This window comes from Hyla sarda, chromosome 1, assembly GCF_029499605.1.
Source record: "Hyla sarda isolate aHylSar1 chromosome 1, aHylSar1.hap1, whole genome shotgun sequence".
Classification (NCBI taxonomy): Eukaryota; Metazoa; Chordata; class Amphibia; order Anura; family Hylidae; genus Hyla; species Hyla sarda.
Genome location: NC_079189.1, coordinates 287586522 through 287613221, shown reverse-complemented (window position 1 = coordinate 287613221; position 26700 = coordinate 287586522). Strand labels below are relative to the sequence as shown.

At 42.4% G+C, this 26700-nt stretch overlaps 1 long non-coding RNA gene across 1 annotated transcript in view; it reads left to right on the top strand.

The window, feature by feature from the left end:
- LOC130369483 (uncharacterized) overlaps nucleotides 1-26700 on the top strand; it is a 219520-nt gene that overhangs the window by 22540 nt on the left and 170280 nt on the right. The window lies entirely within an intron of this gene.

The window sequence follows — 26700 nt, the reverse complement described above, 5'->3', positions numbered from 1 at the left end:
TTATGTAGATTTGTAAATTGTTGTGTAGCCTTCATGAACTGGCATACTGTACATTCTCCACATGGGTACGATCCCTGATAGTTCCATCCTGTTCGAATTGACTTGGTAGGCCTTTGCAAGTGACTTCTAGTAAGTAAATCGCCCAAGTTAGGGGCTCTTCGTGAGATTAGGGCAGGTCTCTGCGGTACGGCTGCCCGTACCCGCGCATCAGATAATTGAATTTTCCAATTGTCTTCTATTATTGCTCTTACTCTATTCCATTGATTGTTGTACGTACTCACAAATCTTATCGTGTCATCTTTCGGGTTTTTTCTGAGCCCGTTCACTGTAGGACCAGAGCATTTTTTGCACATCTGACCACTGTCACTTTAAGCATTAATAACTCTGGGATGCTTTTACCTTTAATTCTGATTCCAAAATAGATTTTTCGTTACATATTCTACTTTATGTTAGTGGTAAAATTTTGTCGATACTTACATCATTTCTTGGTGAAAAATTCCCAAATTTTATGAAAAAATTTGAAATTTGGCATTTTTCTAACGTCGAAGCTCCCTGCTTGTAAGGAAAATAGACATTGCAAATAAATTATATTTTGATTCACAAACACAATGGGGGAGATTTATCAAAGTTGTCTATGTCCCGCATCAATATAGACCAAACTACAGAGGGTTAGTCTGATCTATTGTGCACCTAATTTATCAAATGGCGCACAGCACTTGATAAATTCTGTGCACAGACTGCATGATCTATGCTTTAGTCTATATTTAAACCTGCTCCAACATGGTCTGACATTTCGGCGTACTTTCAGCCTATGCGACTTGTCGCTGAAAAGTCGCACTTGATAAATTCAGCACCAATGCATTTTTCAATGCATTTCAGTCTAAAATAGACTTGCATGCATCATGTTCTAAAAATCCTCTAGAGCAAAAGTCGCAGAAAAGTCGCACAGATTTAGACTGCGACTTTCTGTGCGACAAATTTAGACAAGAAAAACCAGTCTAAATCCTTTGATAAATCTCCCCCAATATGTCTACTTTATGTTTGCATCATAAAGTTGCCATGTTTTGCATCAGAGGGCTTCAAAGTTCAGCAGCAATTTTCATATTTTTCACAAAATTTTCAAAATCTGAATTTTTCATGTATTAGTTCAGGTTTGAAGTGGATTTGAAGGGCTTTCTTATAAGAAATACCCCACAAATGACCCCATTATAAAAACTACACCTCTAAAAGTATTCAAAATGACATTCAGTAAGTGTTTTAACCCTTTAGGTATTTCACAGGAATAGCAGCAAAGTGAAGGAAAAAATTCAAAATCTTTATTTTTTTACACTCGCATGTTCTTGTAGACCAAGTTTTTGAATTTTTACCAGGGGTAAAAGGAGGAAAATCCTCTCAAAATTTGGCAGAACAGCAAAAAAATAAAAAAATAAATAAAACACATGGCATACCATTTTGGAAACTACACCTTTCAAGGAATGTAACAAGGGGTCCAGTGAGCCTTAAAATCCCACAGGTGTTTGACGACTTTTCGTGTGACCCCATTTTGGAAACTACAACCCTCACAGAATTTAACAAGGGGTGCAGTGAGCATTTAAACCCCACTGGCTTTTGACAGATCTTTGGAACAGTGGGCTGTTCAAACGAAAAATTATATTTTTCATATTCACGGACCACTGTTCCAAAAATCTGTCAGACACCTGTGGGGTCTAAATGCTCACTGCACCCCTTATTACATTAGGTGAGGGGTGTAGTTTCCAAAATGGGGTCACATGTGGGGGGGGGGGGTCCATTGTTCTGGCACCATGGGAGCTTTGTAAACGCACATGGCCTTCAATTCTGGACATATTTTCTCTCCAAAAGCCAAATGGCGCTCCTTCTCTTCTGAGCATTGTAGTTCGTCCGCAGAGCACTTTACATCCACATATGGGGTATGTTCTTACTCAGGAGAAATGGGGTTACACATTTTGTGTGGCCTTTTTTCCCCATTTTCCCTTGTGAAAATGAATAATTTAGGGAAACACCAGCATTTTAGTAAAAAAAAAAGTTTTTTTTAATTTTGCCATCCAACTTTGAAGAGAATTTGTCAAACACCTGTGGGGTGTTAAGGCTCACTATACCCCTTGATACGTTCCGTGAGGGGTGTAGTTTCCAAAATGGTGTCACACGTGGGTATTACATTTTTTTGCGTTTATGTCAGAACCGCTGTAAAATCAGCCACCCCTGTGCAAATCACCAAGTTAGGCCTCAAATATACATGGTGCGCTCTCACTGAGCCTTGTTGTGCGTCTGCAGAGCATTTTAAGCCCACATATGGGGTATTTCCGTACTCAGGAGAAATTGCATTACAAATTTTGTGGGTCTTTTTTTTCCTTTTACTTCTTGTGAAAATGAAAAGTATGGGGCAAAACCAGCCTGTTGGTGTACAAATGTATATTTTTTGACACTAAAAGACTTTAGACCCCAACTTTTCCTTTTCATAAGGGGTAAAAAAGATAAAAAGCCCCCCAAAATTTGTAATGCAATTGCTCCTGAGTACAGAAATACCCCATATGTGCCCCTAAACTGTTTCCTTGAAATACGACAGGGCTCTGAAATGAGAGAGGACCATGCGGATTTGAGGACTAAATTAGGGATTGCATAGAGGTATTCTACGCCAGTGTTCCCCAAACAGGGTGCCTCCAGCTGTTGCTAAGCTCCCAGCATGCCTAGACAGTCAGTGGCTGTCCGGAAATGCTACCGTACAATACGTTTTTCATTTTTTTGAGGGGGCGAGAGTGTAAGGTGGTGTATATGTAGTGTTTTACCCTTTATTATGTGTTAGTGTAGTGTAGTGTTTTTAGGGTACATTCGCACCGGCGGGTGTTTACGGGGAGTTTCCCGCTAGGAGTCTGCGCTGCGTCGTAAAATTTGCCGCAGCTCAAACTTGAAGCAGGAAACTCACTGTAAACCCCCATGTGAATGTACCCTGTACATTCACATGGGGGGCAAACCTCCAGCTGTTGCAAAACTACAACTCCCAGCATGCACTTGCAGACCATGCATGCTGGGAGTTGTACTTTTGTAACAGCTGGAGGCACACTGGTTGGAAAACCTTCAGTTAGATTCTGTTACCTAACTCAGTATTTTCCAACCAGTGTGCTTCCAGCTGTTGCAAAACTACAACTCCCAGCATGTACTGATCGCCGAAGGGCATGCTGGGAGATTTAGTTATGCAACAGCTGGAGGTACGCAACTACAACTCCCTGCATGCCGAGACAGCCGTTTGCTGTTCGTGCATGCTGGGAGCTGTAGTTTTGCAAGATTTAGAGACCACCGCACAGTGGTCTCCAAACTGTGCCCCTCCAGATGTTGCAAAACTACACACCCTTGCATGCCCAGACAGCAAACAGCTTTCTGGGCATGCTGGTAGTTGTAGTTATGCAACATCTGGAGGGCTACAATTTAGAGTCAACTGTATAGTGGTCTCCAAACCGTAGCCCTCCAGATGTTGCTAGGCAACAACTCAACGGCTTCCGTAGTCTGCACCAGGTAGCCGCATGTCATCACCGCACGCCGCCGTGACAGGACAGTTCCCCCGTTCTGTCTGGACTACTGTGGGTGGGCAGAGCGGGGGAACAACTCCTGCCCCCGATCTGCTATTGGTCGGTCGCTTTTGACCGACCAATAGCAGGGATAGGAGGGGTGGCACCCCTGCCACCTCACTCTTATCCCTTCATGGGGATCTTGGGTGTCTTGGACAGCCCCAATCCCCCTTATTTTCCGGGTCACCGGAGACCCGTATGACCCGGAATCGCTGCAGATCGCCGGTCTGAATTGACCGACACGGGGGGGTCTCAGGACCCCCCAGGGGTTTGCACAGGATGCCTGCTGAAGGATTTCAGCAGGAATCCCGGTCCGGTTCCAGTCCGGTGAGCGTTGGGGACCGGAATTTCCCGGAATTCCCTGTAAGCCCTAGGTCCTTAAGGGATTAAACAGGTTGCAGGATAAACAAAACATAAACATAACACCTAGGCCGTCTAGCCACCTCACTACACATGTAGCATGACCTGACTATTAGCAGGGGCTTTTCCCTGCCAGTTTAAACGCAATGGCCCTTATTTACTAAGAGTGTTGTGTAGTTTTCTTTGTGGGTTTTAATTCCCTACAATTTTTTTCCCACGGTATTTACTAAGGTTTCCCTACATTTTCCACTTTGCCTACATTTTGTTCTGATCTCTAGGGTTTTCCTCAGCTCAAATCCACCACATTTTCTGTGAAAACCTTAGTAAATTTGTTGTTTTTTGGGGAAATGTCAGGAACACGCCCCTTTTTGGTGACCACGCCACTTTTCCCCAGCAGCCACACCCCCTTTTCGGGGTTTCTTATCAAAATGCAGAGTTAGTCGGGGTTTTTTCAATTCTGGTGCAAATTCTGGCGCAACATCTGGCGCAGACAGAATTTCTGCTGCAATGCAACAGAATCTGGCGCACAACCCGACAAAACATGTTGGGTTTTCAATAGTAAATGAGGGCCAATAAGTCCTGTAGCCTTATAAGATACAGTTCACATTTAAACATAAAGTCCCATTCATACAGCTACCTGCTGCATGTTACCAGGGCCACTGCTCTCACTCCAGGAGTACTCGCTTGTGTCCTTTGGAGCCCTTGCTGTTCACGCCTGGCAATGGACACGATGTCTCCCCCTCTAACAGCCACTTCTGTCTAAGGGAGAGCCCCGACAATTCTGTTTTTCTGCTTTTTAAACAGACTTCCCCTCTCTCCTGCCTCATTGATTAGGCCCCAGGTGGAGGTTTCTCCAGGATCAGGTAGGGAAATACACCCTTTCCTTGCCACACTGTCACAGCCCTCTATAGGTGGGCCTTTGGGAAAGGCTGTGATTGTGGGAGTGGCGGAGGCTATTTTGGGTGTATGCTGCATGGCGCTACTCGCCTCCCTCCCTTTTTCATTATTAATGCTACATGGGTATGCCCTCTATAGGTGTTTACTCGAGCGCGGCTAATGGCATATCCCTTTGTAATTTGTGATGCGCTGACTGGGGTGAAACAAAAAGGTTCTTGTAGAGGCAACAAAATAATCAGAAGGTTATAAGGTGATGTTACTGAAATTCTCTGCATCCCCAAAATCTACAAATTAAAGGAACCAACAGCTTTCCATCAGGGAAAGTGTCCGGTCCTGGTAATTTCCTGACATGCACCTAGGCCTTGAAGTTTTTCAGCTTTACAAGATCTATTAGACAAAGGTCTCCTTTTTGTCCACAATAGAAACAAAGGTCAAGGGTCAATTGTCAAGTCCTTTCTTGCATGGACAGGGAACTGTAAGTAAGTTGTATGGAGTGAGTCAGTTGGTTTCACAGTAGGGGAGGCTATAATTATGTGAGGATACTGACTTATTCCTTTTCTGAAGGCCTCTCCTGAAAATAAAGTTTATGGGGAAAATTTATCAAAACCTGTGCAGAGGGAAAGTTGCCCAGTTGCCCATAGAAACCAGTCAGCTTGCTTCTTTCATTTTTAACAAGGCCTCTGCAAAATGAAAGAAGAGATCTGATTGGTTGCTATGGGCAACTGGGCAACTTTCCCTCTGCCAAGGTTTTGATAAATCTCCCTCTATATCATCTAGTCTACAGGGAAGATAGTGACCTACCAATTATTTCCTTCATATGACTAGACAAATCTTCATAGAAGATGGCAAGCAAGGACTATTACTCAACACTAGTTCTGAAGCCAGTATTTGGAATGTAATAGTGTTTTGTTTGACTATAGAGGCTCCTTTTCTCAGGTGCAAAAGGATATAGGAAGCAGAAGTGAACACATCTGAAAGTGTATAGGTAACTGTGCAATAAACACCCGAAACGCCTTAGAAAAAAAAGGTAACTCTTCAGAGAGCAAATGCAGCTGACACATATTAAAGGGAGTGTCCAGGAATAATAAAAAAAAACCAGCTGATTTCTTCCAAAATGATCATTCTAAGAATCCCCTGGTTATAATTAAACTCCTGCAAGAAGGTGTGGACTTTGCTCTCAGGTCATGGTCTCTTGAATAGTTATGGTTTGGTGGCAGAAGTGCTGTAGAAGCAAGGCACAGTCTGAAATGCCACAAAGGGTCATTAAAAGAATAGTGTTAGTATTGAAAGATATAGGCAAATTCTTAGTCACAAATAGCCAGGAATCAGGATCTGGAGTAATAACATAAGTACCAGACATAATATCCAAAGAACAAGGCTAGAGTGTAGTCACGAGGAATTGTACTTGATTTTATGAGAATCAGGAAGCCATGAAGGAAAAACATTAGCCATCCCTAGATACTAGGGATGCATCGAAATTTCAGGCACCGAAAATTATCTGAGGAAATTTGCTGCCGACAATAGCTTAACCCCTAGAGGATGCAGGGTGTACAGGTACACCCTGGGCACCTGGGACTTAGCGCAACAGTCCCATGTCATAGACTATCAGCAGCAAGGGACGTGCCAGTAATGGCCGGCATCAGCGATCGGGGCTGATCTGATCGCCCACAGCATGGCCGTGGGGATCAGATCAGCTAAAATGGCGGCCGGAGGTCTGTTTACCTGCCTCCTACTGCCATTATGGTGTCATCTTCTCTGGTCTGCCATCGAGCAGATCAATTTTTTTTCTTTAACATCGTAGGGGTTGACAAAGAAATACAAGATTTATTCCCCTAATTCTGATTTACTTAGAAACATCCTATATGTGGCCTTTGTGCGCTACGTGTCTCTCACACAGGCCTCAGACATGAAGGCGTGCTGTGTGGATTCTGGGGCATCCTTTTAGTTTAGGATATTTTGTTGGCATCGTATAAAATTACAAGCGCCTTGGGATGCAAAAATATTTTTGGGAGATAAGTTGACACTTTCATTGGTACCTTTCTGGGGTACATGTGACACTCTGATCGTTTTTATTTTATTTTTTTATGAGGTGGTATACATAAAAATATATAATATATAATGTATTTGATTATTTTTTATATTTTTTTTCTTTCATTTTTCACTTTTTTTATTTAATTTTTTCAAAAATGTTTTAATTTTTTCACACTTTTTAATTTGTTTCACTTTTTTCACACTTTTTTTTCAACTATTATACACATAATTCAATGGAGTACACATCTGTACTCCATTGCGTAATGCCTATGTCTGTCAGTACTGACAGGCATAGGATAGATCAGTTAGGGACTGAACGCTCATGTTGCCATGACAATGGAGTCCAGTGTCAGGCCTCCGGTTGCCATGCCAACCATCAGCGCTCTGCTTTCACTTTGCAGAGTGCCGATCGGTGAAAGAGGGAGCTTCCTCCAGGGTTAACTTGCTCCGATCCTGAGTGCCCGTGGGTGGCCTCCTCTGATGGGGACCCCCCTCACCACTAATCGCTTCACACAGTGAAGCGACGGAGGAGAGGGGGAAGCAGGAGACCCCCACCAGATCCCTGCTGACGGACCAATAGCAGCGATCGCCTGGCTGGGGACCGCTGCGATTGGTCCCTGGCCAGCCGAGCTCAATAAACTGTCACAGCACCTGGCAGCGCTGTGACAGTTTATTTCCACCAGGTACATGTACGTGGTGATGCGGGAAGTCATCCCTAATCACCAAGTACATGTACCTGATTTTGCGTAAAGGGGTTAACCAAGGATTTATCTCTTTCTGCTCCAAGGACAACATGATAATGTTGTTGTAGCAACATCTTTCTATTTAAATTTTCACATTACACTTATATTGTGTTTGTCTGATATTTTGAGTCATGATTACTGCCTTGTGCCAAAAAAATATATAAAATTATACATCTAATTATTGAAAAAGGTTTTTGAAATCAAACCACCTGTGAGTTCAGTCATACTCCGCAGCATATATGAATCCAAAGGTTAAGGTAGGAATTAGGCATATAGGCAAATATATCACAGGAATGTCTCTAAGGTAACACAGACCAAACAAGAAATCCTTTTGCATTTTTTTTTTTATGTTTTGTGATGCTAAATGCGTCACAACGCCAATAGACTCATTAGGTCAGTTCTTGCTTGTCCATAGCCAGATCCCAGCACTTACTGTTTCAGGGGTACAGCCACTTAAAGGGGTACTCTGGTGGAAAACAAATGTTTTTAAATAAACTGGTCCTAGAAAGTAAAACAGATTTGTAAATTACTTCTATGTAATAATTTTAATCTTTTCAAAGGAGGTTGTGTAGTTCTTTCCACTCTTACCACAGTGCTTTCTGCTGTGTCACGAACGGCGATCCACTACAAAGGTAGCCTGAGGGCTTACCTCTCCTTCTGCCGCAGCTCAGGTGCTCAGAATGATAGAGCCTAGCAGGCCCAGGCTTTATCAATCGAGCGTAGAGCACACAGATCAGTGGGATTTTATGTAATCCCATTGATCTGTATGAGGAATCAAATGATTCCTCCTAAAAGACCCCTAAGGGGACTGAAAGTGTAAAAAAGAAAAAAAGGTTAAAAACACGCACATTTGCCCCCATCCTTATTAAAAGTTTTAATCACCCCCCCTTTTCCCAAATTCCATATAAAAAATATATAACCATAATAAAAATAAACATATATGGTATCACCACGTGCGTAAATGTCCGGACTATAAAAATATATTGTAAATTAAACCACACGGTCAATGGCGTATGCGCAAAAAAATTAACTTTTCATACCAAAAAAATAAAAATAGAAAACGATCAAAAAGTCCAATCAAAACAAAAATGGTACCGATTATAACTTCAGATTACGGCGCAAAAAATTAGCCCTCATACCACCTCGTACGCGGAATATTTAAAAGTTATAAGGGGTCAGAAGATAACAATTTTAAATGTATTAATTTTCGTGCATGTAGTTATGATTTTTTTCCAAAAGTACAACAAAATCAAACCTATATAAGTAGGGTATCATTTCAATCGTATGGACCTACAGAATAAAGATAAAGTGTAAATTTTACCAAAAAATTGATGGCGTAGAAACGGAAGCCCCCAAAATGTTCAAAATTTTGTTTTTTCTTCAAGTTTGTCGCACAATGATTTTTTTTCCCTTTCGCCATCGATTTTTGGGTAAAATTAAGGATGTCATTACAAATTTGAATTAGTGGCACAAAAAATAACCCCTCATATGGATTTTTAGGTGCAAAATTGAAAGGGTTATGATTTTTAAAAGGTAAGGAGGAAAAAACGAAAGTGCAAAAACAGAAAAACACTTGGTCTTAAGGGGTTAAGCATTAATAACCCTGGGATGCTTTCAATCTGATTCCAAGATTGTTTGTTTGTTTTTTCGTGACATATTCCACTTTATGTTGGTGGCAAATTTTCGTCGATACTTGCATCATTTGTTTGTGAAAAATTCCAAAATTTTATGAAAAAAAAGCTTTGAACTAGCTTTGAAACTCTCTGCTTGTAAGGAAAATGGATATTCCAAATACATTATATATTGATTCACATATATAATATGTCTACTTTATGTTGGCAACATAACGTTGACAAGTTTTTACTTTTGGAAGACATCAGAGGGCTTCAAAGTTCAGCAGCAATTTTCCAATTTTTCAGGGACCAGTTCAGATTTGAAGTGGATTTGCATATTAGAAATACCCCACAAATGACCCCATTATAAAAGCTGCACCCCTCAAAGTATTCAACATGACATTCAGAAAGTTTGTTAACCCTTTAGGTGTTTCACAGGAATAGCAGCAAAAAATTCAAGTCCTAACTTTTTATGCTCGCATGTTCTTGTAGACCCAGTTTTGGAATTTTTACAAGGGGTAATAGGAGAAAAATCCCCCCAAAATTTGTAACCCAATTTCTCTTGAGTAAGGAAATACTTCATATGTGTATGTCAAGTGTTCGGCGAGCGCAGTATAGGATATCTCAGTAGCTCAGAAGGGAAGGAGCGACAATGGGATTTTGGAGAGTAATTTTGGCAGAAATTTTTTTGGGGGGGGAATGTCGAATTTAGGAAGCCCCTATTGTGCCAGAATAGCAAAACAAAAAAAAACAAAAAACAACACATGGCATACAATTTTGGAAACTACACCCCTCAAGGCACGTAACAAGGGGTCCAGTGAGCATTAACACCCCACAGGTGTTTGACAACTTTTCATTAAAGTTGGATGTGTAAATGAAAAAAATTTTTTTTTTTACTAAAATGCAGTTTTCCCCCCCAAAATGTATGCTCTGCGGGCGCACTACAATGCTCAGAAGAGAAGGAGCGCCATTGAGATTTTGGAGAGAGAATTTGTTTGGAATGGAAGTCAGGGGCATTTGACAGATCCTTGGAACAGTGGGCTGTGCAAATGAAAAATTTGAAAAAAAAATGAAAAAAAGACACCTGTGGGGCATATATGCTCACTGCACCCCTTATTATATTCCGTGAGGGGTGTAGTTTCCAAAATGGGGTCACATGTAGTGGGGTCCATTGTTCTGGCACTATGGGGGCTTTGTAAACACACGTGGCCTTGAATTCCGGACACATTTTCTCTTCAAAAGCCCAATGGCGCTCCTTCTCTTCTGAGCATTGTAGTTCGCCCACAGAGCACTTTACATCCACATATAGAGTATGTTCTTACTCACTAGGCTTTTTTCTATTTTCCCTTGTGAAAATGAAAAATTTTGGGTAACAACAGCATTTTAGTGAAAAAAAAATTCTTAATTTTCCCATCAGACTTTAACGAAAATTTGTCAAACACCTGTGGGGTGTTAAGGCTCACTATACCCCTTGTTACATTCCTTGAGGGGTGTCGTTTCCAAAATGGGGTCACGTGTGTATTTTTTTTTTTTTACGTTTAATCACCAATTTAGGCCTCAACTGTACATAGTGCGCTCTCACTCCTGAGCCTTGTTGTGCGTCCGCAGAGCATTTTACGCCCACATATGGGGTATTTCCGTACTCAGGAGAAATTGCGTTACAATTTTTTTATCCTTTTACCTCTTGTGAAAATAAATAGTATCGTGCAACACCAGCATGTTAGTGTGAAATGTTTAATTTTTTTACACTAACAGGCTGGTGTAGACCAAAACGTTTCCTTATCATAAGGGGTAAAAGAAGAAAAAGCCCCCCAAAAACTGTAGTGCAATTGCTCATGAGTACTGAAATACCCCATATGTGGCCCTAAACTGATTCCTTGAAATACGACTGGGCTCCGAAGTGAGAGAGCGACATGCACATTTGAGGACTAAAGTAGGGATTGCATAGGGGTGGACATAGGGGTATTCTACGCCAGTGATTCCCATACTGGGTGCCTCCAGCTGTTGCTAAGCTCCCAGCATGCCTGAACAGTCAGGTTTTGCAACAGCTGAAGGCTCCGTTTTGGAAACACTACCGTACGATACGTTTTAAATTTTTATTGGGGGGAACAGTGTAAGGGGGTGTATATGTAGTGTTTTACCCTTTATTATTTGTTAGTGTAGTGTAGTGTTTTTAGGGTACATTCGCACTGGTGGGGGTTTACGGTGAGTTTCCCGCTAGGTGTTTGCGCTGCGGCAGAATCTTTGCCGCAGCTCAACATTGAAGCAGGAAACTCACTGAAAACCCGCCCGTGTGAATGTACCCTTTACATTCACATGGGGGGAAACTTCCAGCTGTTGCAAAACTACAATTCCCAGCATGCACTGACAGACCGTGCATGCTGGGAGTTGTACTTTTGCAACAGCTGGAGGCACACTGGTTGGACAACCTTCAGTTAGGTACTGTTACCTAACTCAGTATTTTCCAACCAGTGTCCCTACAGCTGTTGCAAAACTACAACTCCCGGCATGTACTGATCGCCAAAGGGCATGCTCGGAGATGTAGTTATGCAACAGCTGGAGGTACGCAACCACAACTCCCAGCATGCTGAGACAGCTGTTTGGGCATGCTGGGAGTTGTAGTTTTGCAAGATCTGAAGGGCCATAGTTTAGAGACCCCTGCACAGTGATCTCCAAACTGTGGCCCTCCAGATGTTGCAAAACTACAAATCCCAGCATGCTTAGACAGCAAACTGCTGTGTGGGCATGCTGGGAGTTGCAGTTTTGCAAGATCTAGAGGGCCACAGTTTAGAGACCACTGCACAGTGATCTACAAACTGTGTCCCTCCAGATGTTGAAAAACTACAAATCCCAGCATGCCCAAACAGCTGCCTGGGCTTGCTGGGAGTTGTAGTTTTGCAACATCTGGAGGGCCACTGTATAGTGGTCTCAAACTGTAGCACTCCAGATGTTGCTAGGCAATTCACTGGCTTCCGTTGTCTGCACCAGGGAGTCAGCTGCATATCATTGCCGCCCGCTGCTGCCGCCGCTGATTGCCTACCGCTGCCACCGATGGTAAGTGACCTCCAATGCCGGCCACCAACGGTTCCCCTGCTCTACCCGGACTACAGTATGTGGGCAGAGTGGGGGAACCAAACTTTAACCCCCCCCCCCGACCCCGATCTGCTATTGGTCGGTCGCTTCTGACCGACCAATAATCAGGGATCGGAGGATTGGCACCCCTGCCACCTAACTCCTATCCCTTCAGGGGGACCAGGGGTGACACCCCCACTCCCCCTTATTTTCCGGGTCACCTGTGTGACCTGGAATCGCTGCAAATCGCCGGTATGAATTCACCGGCGATTTGCGGGGATTGCCGACATGATGGGGGCTTTCAGGACCCCCCTGGGCATTGGAACAGGATGCCTGTTGAATGATTTCAGCAGGCATCTCGGTCCGTTCCCCCGGGGGGATCTGAAATTCCCACGGGCATAAAGGTACGCCCTTGGACCTTAAGTACCAGCGAGCAAGGGCGTGGTTGCCCGTGGTCCTTAAGGCGTTAACAATATAAAAGATAAAGGAACTCCTAGTTTACCGCCATAGGTCCAGGTTTGTGATTAGTAAGGTGACCTAGGGCTTTCTGGCCTTTATTGGATGTGCAAGGACAGGCACAACACTATTAATAGCATAGAATTAGGAATCCAGTGCAACACTTCCCAATGCATTCAATCGATCAACCAAAAGAATGGTCTGGATCAGAAGTAACAGAGTAGATAGGCTGGGACACGGCTATGTAGAAGCACCTGGATAACTAATAACTAAGAACATTTGTCAATATGTCTAAGACTACATGTTTGATAAAGGCTCCATTTACTGTGAGAGAAAGCACGTTGCACTTTTGTAATAAAGATTGTGTATGCAGTGCACTGGCAATGGTACTATAGTTCTAAATTGAGCAATTAAGCGCTTTGTTGATGTTGAAAAAGATTCCTTAGCACTCTTGGTTATCAGATGCTCCTACATAACCATGTCCCAGCCATCTGTGATGGATCTATACGGTAGCTGTTAGTAAAATATATTGGTTATACCCCAGTAAGTATGTTGAAACAAACAAAGCATAGTCCTATATCACAAATAGAATGAATGGGTAAGATATGGAGTCATTCTGTTTCTGAAATCTGAACTAGAGATGAGCGAACTTTTGAAAAATTTCAGCAAATTTTCTGAAAAATTTGGTTCGGTACAAATTTATTTGCGCCGAATCTGTATTAACCTTTTAAGGACGCTGGGCGTATGCATACGCCCTTCATCCCGAGTCCTTAAGGTCGTGGGAATTCCGGTCCCCACCGCTAGCCGCTTGGGGACCGGACTGGAATGCCTGCTGACATCATTCAGCAGGCATCCCGGCACATCGCCGAGGGGGGTCCTGAGACCCCCCATGTCGGCGATCGCAGAAAATCGCATGTCAATTCAGACATGCGAGTTTCTGCTATTCCGGGCTGATCGGGTCTCTGGTGACCCGATCACCCGGAAAATAGGGATGATCGGAGCTGTCAGGGACAGCCCTGATCATCCTGAGGGATAGGAGCGAGATCGCAGTGCTGCGATATCCTCCTATCCCCTGCCATTGGTCAGAACTGATTCTGACCAATGGCAGGGCAGGACAGTGGGTTGCCATGGCAACCCCCCATTCTGCCCACCCCTGGATGTCGAGAGGAACGTGGGGAGAAGATGGCGGCCGGTACATGGAGGAGAAAATGCCTGAGGACCCCGGATCGTTGCTGGATCCTGACTCAGGTAGGGAAACTACGGTGGGGAGGGGGAAATGAAAGTGAAAGTAAAGTGATCTTTACTGTGGCAACCACTAGGAAGGCCAAACTGCAACTCCCAGCATGCCCAGACAGCCAAAGGCTGTCTGGGCATGCTGGGAGTTGTAGTTTTGAAACATCTGAAGGGTCACAGTTTGGAGACTACTGTTACAGTGGTGCCCTAATGGTAGCCCTCCAGATGTTGCCAAACTACAACTCTCAGCATGCCTAGACTGCCCAGGCAGTTGTAGTTCTGTAACATCTGTCCCTTCAGATTTTGCAATTTTCATGACATTTTTGAAAATTGCTGCTCTACTTTGAAGCCCTCTAATTTTTTCAAAAAGCAAAAATATGTCCATTTTATTATGCCAACATAAAGTGGACATATTGTATTTGTGAATAAAAATACAATTTATTTGGAATATCCATTTTCCTTACAAGTAGAGAGCTTAAAAGTTAGAAAAATGCTACATTTTCTAAATTTTCATGAAATTTTGGGATTTTTCACCAAAAAAGGATGCAACTAACGCCGAAAATTTACCACCAAAATAAAGTAGAATATGTCACGAAAAAACAATCTCAGAATCAGAATATTCGGTAAAAGCGTTTTTGGGTTATTAATTCCTAAAGCGACGGTGGTCAGAATTGCGAAAAAGGGCTCAGTCCTTAAGGTGAAAAAGGGCTGCGTTCTTAAGGGGTTAAAAAGAGCTATTTCTGACCTACAGAGAGCCTCAATAGGGATGTAGAACAGTTTGCTTTGTTCCGACACGCATATGGAGTGTGCCGTGTTATTGAAATAATACAGTTATTCAGTATGACATGCAGTTTACAGGCATCACTATTAGAATCACTGAGGCAGAGCATCTGAATGTGGCAGCAGGGAGACCATATGGCGTCAAAATCGACGAGAGTAAATATATTTTTTTAATGTAATTTTTATTTAATTTAATTTGAATTTAATTAAATAAAAATTACATTAAAAAACCCCATTCTGGTGAGCATGGAGCTTGTGGTTCGCAGCGAGGCGAGCTACCACCTGTTCCAGCCCCATGCCTCTCACCACCCCTGTGGTTACAATGGACTAAATTTAACAAGGAGTCACATGTCACAAGGCAGCACAATGACAGAGCCTGGAGGTGGCATCAGTATGAGGAGACCATATAGTGACTGAATGACTGCCTGGAGTGTGTGGCAGCATGAGGAGACCATATAGTGGCTGAATGGCACAGCGTGGAGGTGGCTGAAGCATGAGGAGACCATATAGTGGCTGAATGGCACAGCCTGGAGTTGGCTGAAGCATCAGGAGACCATATAGTGGCTGAATGGCACAGCCTGGAGTTTCACTGAAGCATGAGCAGACCATATAGTGGCTGAATGGCACAGCCTGGAGGTGACTGCAGCATGAGTAGAACATATAGTGGCTGGCACAGCCTGGAGTTTGTGACAGCATGAGGAGGCCACATAGTTGCTAAATGGCACAGCCTGGTGGTAGTGAATCATGAGGAGTCCATATAGTGGCTGAATGGCATAGCTTGGAGGTGGCTGAAGCATGAGGAGACCATATAGTGGCTGAATGGTACAGCCTGGAGTTGGCTGAAGCATGAAGAGACCATATAGTGGCTGAATTGCACAGCCTGGAGGTGGTGTAGCATGAGGATACCATATAGTGGCTGAAGGGCACAGCCTGGAAGTGGCTAAAGCATGAGGAGACCATGTAGTGGCTGAATGACACAGCCTGGAGGTGGCGGCAGCATGAGTACAACATATTGTGGCTGAATGGCACAGCCTGGAGTTTGTGGCAGCATGAGGAGACCATATTGTGGCAGATTGGCACAGCCTGTAGGTGGCTGAAGCATGAGGAGACCATACAGTGGCTGAATGGCACAGCCTGGAGGTGTTGAAGCATGGGGAGACCATATAGTGGCTGAATGGCACAGCCTTGAGTTTGCTGAAGCATGAGGAGACCATATAGTGGCTAAATGGCACAGCCTGGAGTTGGCAGAATCATGAGGAGACAATATAGTGGCTGAATGAGACAGCCTGGAGGGGACAGCATCAGGAGTCCTGAAAGTGACCCAGTGATAGTGGTGAGGTGGATGGCAATACCAGTACCAGATGACGAAGGTGGGTGAAAAAAGGTCTGATGCGGAGGAATGCTTGTAACTGTTTGGCACTATCCATACTTGTGAAGTGTTTGTGTCGCACCATGGTCAATCTACTCTGATGCATCAGGCATTGGTGGGTGGAAATCCTGGCTGATCCATGCCCCTGATTCATCTTCACAAAGGTCAGTCTCTCCACATTTTTCGTGGACAGACGAGTTCTCCTTGGGGTGACAATGGTCCCTCGCCGCACTAAACACCCGCTCTGATGACACGCTACTGGCCGGGCATTGCAGCTTTTCCAGGGAAAACTCTGCTATTTGCGGCCACAAATCAAGTTTGACTGCCCAGAAGTCCAGCGGATCTTCAAGGTATGTTGGCATGGGCATGTCAAGGTGTGCCACCGTCTGCTGGTTCCCTATGTGTTGCTTCACTATGTGGGTGAAGAAAGGTACTCATCAGCGACTGTAGAGTCAGGCTGCTGCTGATGGAGCTGGTACTACTCCTGCCATGGCAATGGACTGCTGGGTATGTATTATACCATTTATAGCGTAGTATAACCAGCAGACCATTTGTTGTGGAACAAAGAGGGAAGGAAATTGCGTTACAGTACGCTTAAAAAAACATGTTGGAGTAAAACACCAGCCGGTGATTACTTTTGCCTGGACTTTCATAGTATCTAGACCCTTGACAGATTAACAGCTACAAAATAGTACACTACTTAGATGTAGGTATGTGGTATGCACTTATGAGGGCAGAAAAATGTGCTACAGTACGCTTAAAAAATGTATTTTTGCACAACACAAGCAGTACACTACAGTGTTGCAACACACAAAAGCTGTGTACTAAACCCAAAATTGCACTCTGTCAAAGAATATTAAGAATGGACTGCTGGGTATTATACCATCTACAAACTAGCATAACCAGCAGATGATTTGTTGTGGAACAAAGACACAGAATTGCACAGAAAAATTATTCCTGCCTCCTCTGCTAAGTTTTATGAAGTTGAGGCAGCTTTTTGAAATGTATGAAACAACACACAGCTCTCTGCCCCTCTCTGTAATACATTGCTGTAGAAAGTGACTGGAAGGTTAAAGGGGTACTCCTGTGGAAAACTTTTTTTTTTTAAATTAACTGGTGCCAGAAAGTTAAACAGTTCAAATCGCGGGAGCCGGCGCAGGACGTAAATATACGTCCTGCATCGTTAAGGGGTTAACCTGGATCAAAATAAAGGATACTTTTATTCAGTGCTGGCTCCACGCTTCTTCTTAAATTAGATTTGTAAATTACTTCTATTAAAAAAAAATCTTAATCATTCCAGTACTTTTTAGGGGTTGTATATTACAGAAGAAATGCTTTTCTTTTTGGATTTCTCTGATGTCATGACCACAGTGCTCTCTGCTGACCTCTGCTGTCCATTTTAGGAACTGTCCAGAGCAGCATATGTTTGCTATGGGGATTTTCTCCTGCTCTGGACAGTTCCAAAAATGGACAGCAGAGGTCAGCAGAGAGCACTGTGGTCATGACATCAGAGAAATCCAAAAAGAAAAGCATTTCTTCTGTAATATACAACCCCTAAAAAGTACTGGAATGATTAAGATTTTTTTTTAATAGAAGTAATTTACAAATCTAATTTAAGAAGAAGGGTGGAGCCAGCACTGAATAAAAGTATCCTTTATTTTGATCCAGGTTAACCCCTTAACGATGCAGGACGTATATTTACGTCCTGCGCCGGCTCCCGCGATTTGAAGCGGGATCACCTCGCGATCCCGCATCATATCGCGTCGGTCCCGGCGCTCATCAACGGCCGGGACCCACGGCTAATACCACACATCGCCGATCGATGTGCGGTAATAACCCTTTAGAAGCGGCGGTCAAAGCTGGCCGCCGCTTCTAAAGTGAAAGTGAAAGTGACCCAGCTGCTCAGTCGGGCTGTTCGGGACCGCCGCGGTGAAATCGCGGCGTCCCGAACAGCTGACAGGACATCGGGAGGGCCCCTACCTGCCTCCTCAGTGTCCGATCGGCGAATGACTGCTCCGTGCCTGAGATCCAGGCAGGAGCAGTCAAGCGCCGACAACACTGATCACAGGCGTGTTAATACACGCCTGTGATCTGTGTAAAAGATCAGTGTGTGCAGTGTTATAGGTCCCTATGGGACCTATAACACTGCAAAAAAAAAGTAAAAACAAAGTGTTAATAGAGGTCATTTAACCCTTTCCCTAATAAAAGTTTGAATCACCCCCCTTTTCACATAAAAAAACAGTGTTAATAAAAAAAAAGAAACATATGTGGTATCGCCGTGTGCGTAAATGTCCGAACTATAAAAATATATCATTAATTAAACCGCATGGTCAATGGCGTACGCGCAAAAAAATTCCAAAGTCCAAAAAAGCGTATTTTTAGTCACTTTTTATACCATTAAAATATGAATAAAAAGTGATCAAAAAGTCCGATCAAAACAAAAATCATACTGGTAAAAACTTCAGATAACGGCGCAAAAAATGAGTCCTCATACAGCCCTGTACGTGGAAAAATAAAAAAAGTTATAGGGGTCAGAAGATGACATTTTTAAACGTATAAATTTTCCTGCACGTAGTTATGATTTTTTCCAGAAGTGCGACAAAATCAAACCTATATAAGTAGGGTATCATTTTAACCGTATGGACCTACAGAATAATGAGAAGGTGTCATTTTTACCGAAATATGCACTGCGTAGAAACGGAAGCCCCCAGAAGTTACAAAATGGCGTTTTTTCTTCGATTTTTTTACCGTTTTTTTACCGTTTCGCCGTGAATTTTTGGGTAAAATGACTAATGTCACTGCAAAGTAGAATTGGTGACTCAAAAAATAAGCCATAATATGGATTTTTAGGTGGAAAATTGAAAGGGTTATGATTTTTAAAAGGTAAGGAGGAAAAACGAAAGTGCAAAAACTGAAAAACCCTGAGTCCTTAAGGGGTTAAAGATCATTTAACCCCTTCCCTAATAAAAGTTTGAATCACTCCCCTTTTCCCATTTAAAAAGAAAACTCTAAAAAAAGTAAACATATCTGGTGTCCAAATTATAAAAATGTATCATTAATTAAACCACAGGGTCAATGGCAATGGCGTACGCGCAAAAAAATTCCAAAGTCCAAAATAGCGTATTTTTGGTCACTTTTTTTTATCATGAAAAAAATGAATACAAAGTGATCAAAAAGTCCGACCAATACATAAATGGAACCACTAAAAACTTCAGATCACAGCGCCAAAAATTACCCCTCATACTCCCCAAAAAGCTGAAAAATAAAAAAAGTTATAGGGGTCAGAAGATGACAATTTCAAACATACAAGTTTTCCTGCATATAGGTAGCAACAAGTAATGCCGCTCACTCCTTCAACCAAATCCTAAGCACCTTCGCAAGGACACGCCAGTCCCGCCCTTGGCTCTGTGCAACAATAGAAAAGAAGAATTGTCCAGCGCTGGGCTTGCAGATAAAAGCTTGCTTTTATTTAGAAAATCCGACAGAAAACACTTGACAGAGGACAATGTCTGACGCGTTTCGCACCTAAGTGCTTAATCGTAGACTGACATGTAGGACGAATCATACAAGTTAGAATACACAAATGCTGGGTCACATGACCCGGTACCTCATTAGTTACTTAGCATATATATGAAACAAGACAAATGGAAAATCTGTAATGGAAGTGATCACTGCGTCCAAAACAGGTGGAGTGAACTAAACACCGGAGAAATTCAAATGCAGATATGACCTAAAAATACTCAGACAATTTTAATTCGGGGAAAACAAAACATTCACACACAAGTTCTCCCTGCATAAATACATAAAATCTCCTTTGCATATTGATTAAATATATGCTGAATAAGCGTAATTTTAAAGAAATGCATTATATGCACTTCTTCTCCAGCATCTTGCTAGTCTCCGACTTGTTCTTGCTTGAGGGCAGTAATAGAAATAGTGGAGGCGTAACTGCACAAGGCCCAACAATCAACTCCAGCAATACAACTCCAAAAAACAATACCACGCCAGCAATACCCCGCCAAAAAAAATGACCAAGACAAAAGAAAAGAACACAGGCACACGACGAGCGGGCAGAAAACATCGGAGAAAGACGCTATCCCCTCAGGTCACTTCTGACCCCGTATCTTCACATCATAGACAATTGCCTTCAGATGACCCTGAAGATAAAAGTCTAAGGGGGTCAGATCAGGAGACCTTGGGGGCCATTCAACTGGCCCACGACGACCAATCCACTTTCCAGGAAACTGTTCATCTAGGAATGCTCGGACCTGACACCCATAATGTGGTGGTGCACCATCTTGCTGGAAAAACTCAGGGAACGTGCCAGCTTCAGTGCATGAAGAGGGAAACACATCAAGTGGATTGGTCATCGTGGGCCAGTTGAATGGCCCCCAAGGTCTCCCGATCTGACCCCCGGAGACTTTTATCTTTGGGGTCATCTGAAGGCAATTGTCTATGCTGTGAAGATACGAGATGTGCAGCACCTGAAACTACGGATACTGGAAGCCTATGCTAGCATTTCTCCTGCGGTGTTGCTATCAGTGTGGGAAGAGTGGGAGAAGAGGGTTGCATTGACAATCCAACACAATGGGCAGCACATTGAACACATTTTATAAGTGGTCAGAAACTTGTAAATAACTCATGAAAGAATAAAGTTACATTAAAACCAAACACGTCATTGTTTTTCTTGTGAAATTCCCAATAAGTTTGATGTGTTACATGACCCTCTTTCTATTGAAAAAACTAAAGTTGGATTCAAAATGGCCAACTTCAAAATGTCCGCCATGGTCACCACCCATCTTGAAAAGTTTCCCCCCTCTCACATACTAATGTGCCACAAACAAGAAGTTAATATTACCAACCATTTCCATTTTATTAAGGTGTATCCATATAAGTGGGCCTTTGTGGCCCCTTGTGATCTTTTGGCAACCGGGGTAGAAAGCTAAACAGCAGGGTCCTGGTAGTAAAGGGGATGGGAGACCCTGGTGTGGGTTCAATTCCCAGGTTGATATACAGTGTTGGGATTATACTTTAATTAGGATAGACATAAGAAAGTGTTTGACCCGTGGGAACTAGGTCAATTGGATACCATAAATGGGCAACTAGGATACTTGAAACAAGAGGTAATGTGTGGTATCCAATTGACCTACTTCCCACAGTTCAAAAAATCATGTCTATCCTAATTAAAGTGTAACCCAAACACTGTATATCAACCGGGAATTGAACCTATACCAGGGTATCCCATCCACATTACTACCAGGACCCTGCTGTTTAGCTTTCTAAACCAATTGCCGCAAGATCTCCACAGACCACAATGGGCCCATTGATTTCATTGGGCAAAAAAATCACAATGTTATAGATCTAGCCCATTCCTATACACCACCAATAGACCCTGGAGGCTGACGTCATACTCAGCCTCCAATGGCATTCAGACCCGGCAAACTTCAAATGTTTAAGGGGTTAATGTATTCATGGAAATATGTGTATATAAAGTACTGTATCCACACACTGTAACTCGGACCGTTAGAAACACGTAGTCCTACCATGTATTGCCACTTTTATGATTTTCAATAAAAGGCAATTACGAATCTATACCCGACTCCTGTGTCACTACACCGGTGTAGCGCTCCAGTGCCGAAGTCGGATATTCACTGGAAGGTCAAGGAAACCCCTGCTGGGATTCCCACCTCCCACATCTATACTTCTGTAGCGGAAACCCTGCGACAGAAATAAACCTGCCTGTGACAGAATTTACAGTACGACAGAACAATGCAACAGAAATTACCGTGGGACAGTATTTTTCTCTGCGACTAAAAATATTGGGAAAAGGGCAACAGATTAGTAAATCCCAAGTAAAAAAAATGTTGAAAACACAAAAAAGAAACACAAACCGACACTCCACTCTTAGGAAATGAGGGCCATATTGTTTTATTGGTAAATTGAACAAATAATACAAATGTGTAAACTGACTGCCTCATACTTGTATTTACCCCTGTATTAGAAATATTGTTATGTGGACTTTAGCATTGAGGCAGCTTGGAATATAATAACCACCATTATGTACATACTACATTACATTTTGTGAACGCTACATCCTCTCTAAAATATCAGGAATTATGGAAGGTTAGAGCACTGACTTTTACTCTATGGTTCATCATTGTTATGTGTGAGAGAACATATCAAAGGATTGCTGAAAATAGTAACCTAGCAAAGCAATATCATTTAAAAAAATGTTAATGTTATCTTTACAACATTTGCATGATGTGTTCACATAAAAACCGGCAATGCATCCTTTGCTGGGTTCACATTGCGTTTTAAGCAATACGGGATAGGGATCGACCGATTATCGGTTTGGCCGATATTATCGGCTGATATTCACGATTTTGGACATTATTGGTATCGGCAATTACCTTGCCGATAATGCCTCCCCCCCCATCCGCCCTTCCCCCCGGCCAGAGACGACCGCTGCTGCTGCTGTCGCCCCATTTCCTCCCCCAGCTCCAGTTTTATAATTACCTGTTCCAGGGGTCCGCGCTACTTCCGGCTCCTGCGGCGCCCTGCGCTGTTGCTGTGCGCTGCGCAATGACGAGTGACGTGCTCAACGCGACATCACCGTCAATGCGCACAGTGACAGTGCAGGGCGCCGCCAGAGCCGAAAGTATCGCGGACCCCGGGAACAGGTCATTATAAAACCGGGGAGGTAATGGGGCAGCGGCGGTGGTTGGACTAAGGAGGACCCCAGGGCAGGCAGGGGGAGAGAAGAGCCTCTGGCCCCACAAAAGCCGCTGAAAGTTAATTTAATTTAAGGCGCCCGCTTTTAATGATTGATCTTCAACGGCTTCTGCGGGGCGGAGCGGGGGCTTTATGGGGAGAAATAGCCGATAACTTATACTGGAATATCGGTATCGGCCCTAAAAAATCTATATCGGTCGATGCCTAATACGGGACCATATACGGCTGGAGGGAGCAAAAACCGTGCGCTCCCGTATCCGGCCCATATGTAATGCATTTCAATGAGCCGACCGGAGTGAAACGCTGACTGGACCTAAAACCGTGAGAAAACCGCATACAGGGCAAAAATGAGCCGACCGGAGTCAGCGTTTCGCTTCGGTCGACTAATTGAAATGCATTACATATGGGCCGGATATGGCTGGGATACGGGAGCGCCTGGTTTTTGCTCCCCCCCAGCCGTATATGGTCCTGTATTGCTTAAAACGTAATGTGAACCAAGCCTGTCTTTTAGAATTTACAAGATTATGGCTCTCTAAAGCTTTGGCCCAAAGTTAACACAATCTCTTTACACACATACATGTCTACAGCTCTTTAAGTAATACATGTGTTTCATTATTAAGCAGTTGTACAATAAATGCATATGTTGTGACCACAGAACTACATCAACGATATCTAAGTTTCTAGAGCAAGAAACTATGAAATAAACATTCACAAATAAGATGCCCTCAGATCCTTGATATATAAGAGTACAACAAAAGCATACAGTGTCAAGTAGGATAACCATTAGACTGTATTTTAGTCTATAAATATACATATAAGTTCAGCCAGCTTAGAAACTAGAAATGCAATAGGAAAACAGCTTAGCACAAACTAATCACTAATCTGCATAGTACTCTAATTGAATAGAACATAGAAAAAGCAGCAGAGCAGACAGTTGTAGAAAAGAAAAGCTTAAAAGTAGAGTGCCATAAAAATACATCACGCCAAATGACAAAATTGGTGTAATCATTTCATAAGATTTATAAAATAAGCCTTGTTTTTACCAAAAGTACAGATACTTAATCTGTGGCCATTGAACTTGTAAAGACCAACATTTACTCAGAACTTTTGATATTTGCACATTCTGCATCTGCAGTTTAGCTTTTGATAAGTGTGTTTAGAGGTTTTCTAAAAATGCCAATTTTGTTACAGTGTACAGTGACAAGTTGCCACATAAATAGCAAGCACAGAAACAAAGTCATCCGGCATAGATTTGCCTGCCAAAGGCAAGCCATGTCCAAGAGTTTCTTAAAGGGGTTCTCCAGTGGAAAACTTTTTTTTTCTTTAAATCAACTGATGCCAGAAAGTTAAAAAGATTTGTAAATTACTTCTATTACAAATTCTTAATCCTTCCAGTGCTTATTAACGGCTGTATACCACAGAGGAAATTCTTTTCTTTTTGGATTTCTTTTCTGTCTGTCCATTTTAGGAATTGTCCAGAGCAGCAAATGTTTGCTATGGCGATTGGACAGTTCCTGACATGGACAGAGGTGTCAGCAGATAGCACTTTGGTCGTGACAGAAAAGAAATCCAAAAATAAAAGAATTTCCTCTGTAGTATACAGCCGTTAATAAGTACTGGAAGGATTAAGATTTTTTTAATAGAAGTAATTTACAAATCTGTTTAACTTTCTGGCACCAGTTGATAAAAAAAAAAAAAAAAAGTTTTCCACCGGAGTACCCCTTTAAAGGATTTTAAAGTCATGCCTTTCAACAGCAAAAATGGCCACAACAATGAAACAAAGAGAAAAAAGCCAATTAAAGGGGTATTCCATTATTTTTTTTTATTTGACTATGCTACAGGGGCTATAAAGTTAGTGTAGTTCATAATATAGTGTCTGTACCTGTGTGTACACAATTCTTAAGTGATTTTAACTCCAATATATAGTTTTAACAGCAAACAAAATGACTGTTATCATTTTTTTCCAGGTTGCAATACGGCTGAGACCTGACTTACTAGTCAGCTGATGACAGGGAGCCTGTCTGCTTCAATGGGTGGAGCGATCGCTTGGTGGGAGATAGCTCAATCTGCAACTAATGCAACAGCTGTAGGCGCCCTGATTGAAAACCACAGGTCTTTTGAATGGATGCAGCTCATTTATGTTTCAATTGGTGGGGTGGCTGATGTGTGGGAGGGAGGAAATGGAATTATGGGATTGTAGGCAAAGAAGAAAACGGAGGGTGCGTTCACACGCTATTTGTTTTTGCAGGTTTTCCGCTGCTTATTTGAAAAGGGGTGGGCTCTTCTCGGCTGTCCGCAGCAGATTTTCCACTGAGGAATTTACACTGCGGAAAATCCGCCGCAAGTCCCATTGAAGTCAGTAGGGACTGCGGCGGATTTTCCGCAGCTTAAATTCCAACGCGGAAAATCTGCTACGGACAGCCGAGAAGAGCCCGCCCACTTTCAAATACGCAGTGGAATACCCGCAAAAACAAATAGCGTGTGAACGCACCCTCAAAGAGGAAATATCAATTCACAAAAAGTTAGCCACAGTATTATGGTAATCTCACAACATAGCCATTTAGCCCCAAGACAAGTGATGATCCTTCCTAAGCATGTCCATTACTGTCTGGCAAGTACGTACTAAAATCACCTTATGGTGGAGAACCCCTTTAAAGGTATTGGACTATTCCATAGTATTGTATAAGCAATAAACATTGCACTTGCAACACCTCAGCCAATCCTACAAAAGGGCACTGAGCCTTTAATTGTAGTATTCACATATGAATAACATCCATGACTCCACATGAAATATCACAGCAGCACATCCAGATAGCGGTTAAAGTCTGGCTTTATTCAACACCAGAATGTTGTGCCAAGGCATTTTAGTGTTGAATAAATACAAGCTTTAACTGCTATCTGGATGTGCTGCTGTGATATTTCATGTGGCTATTACAGAGGCTTTTTGACCAACCTTTTCCATAGCTGACACCCTATTTGGACTTTTTTTGTTGTACTGCTCTTCTTCGCTTTTTGTCTAATTAGGCTTATAAGTATATATTGGTATAGAAGGAAGAGACCTATTAAACATGTAGAGGTTGAGAACAATTATAATATACTACCTTTCAGCAATTTAATTACCGTAAATATTGTTTAAATCAAGTTTTTATGTTAACAGATTTTTAAGAATTGTTAGGGATGTTTTTTCTAATTTTCCGTTTTACTATCTATATTATAAAATAATAAAACTGTTCTGTACAGATCAATTTCTAGCAGTGTTCCCTAATATCATTATAGACAAGAGTACAGTATAAGGAGAGAACAGTATATAGATAGCAGATGTACATACAATACTGTTTTTTCACAGATCAGCCTCCCCTTCCTGTAGAATGATATCTGAAAGGGTCACAGAGCATGCCCAGTAAGGTTTCCCATTCAAGTAAATTTGACAGCTTCAGTCCATTGGTCAAAAATTACAATGAGAAAATAAAAACAGATTATAAAATTAGCATACGTCAGAATCTGGCATAATTTGGTAAAAAAAATAATCTCTGTGACATTATGTTCTCTCAGTGTAAAAAGTAGCTGTCTAAAAAAAGTCTGAAAGAAATATGGTTTCCTATTGACTACAATAGGAAATTTTTAGAAACAGTGCTACAAGAACGTGACATATCACTTCTTTTAGCGCTGATTTTGCGATTCCCCTTTGAAGTCAATAGGAAACAGTGTTTCTTTTTGGGTTTCTTTTGGAGCCAATTTTGTGCTACATTTTTGGGCACTGTTTCTAAACATTCCCTATTGAATTCAATTGGAAAGCATTTTTTAGGCTTCCTTTTCAGCTTCTTTTTACACTG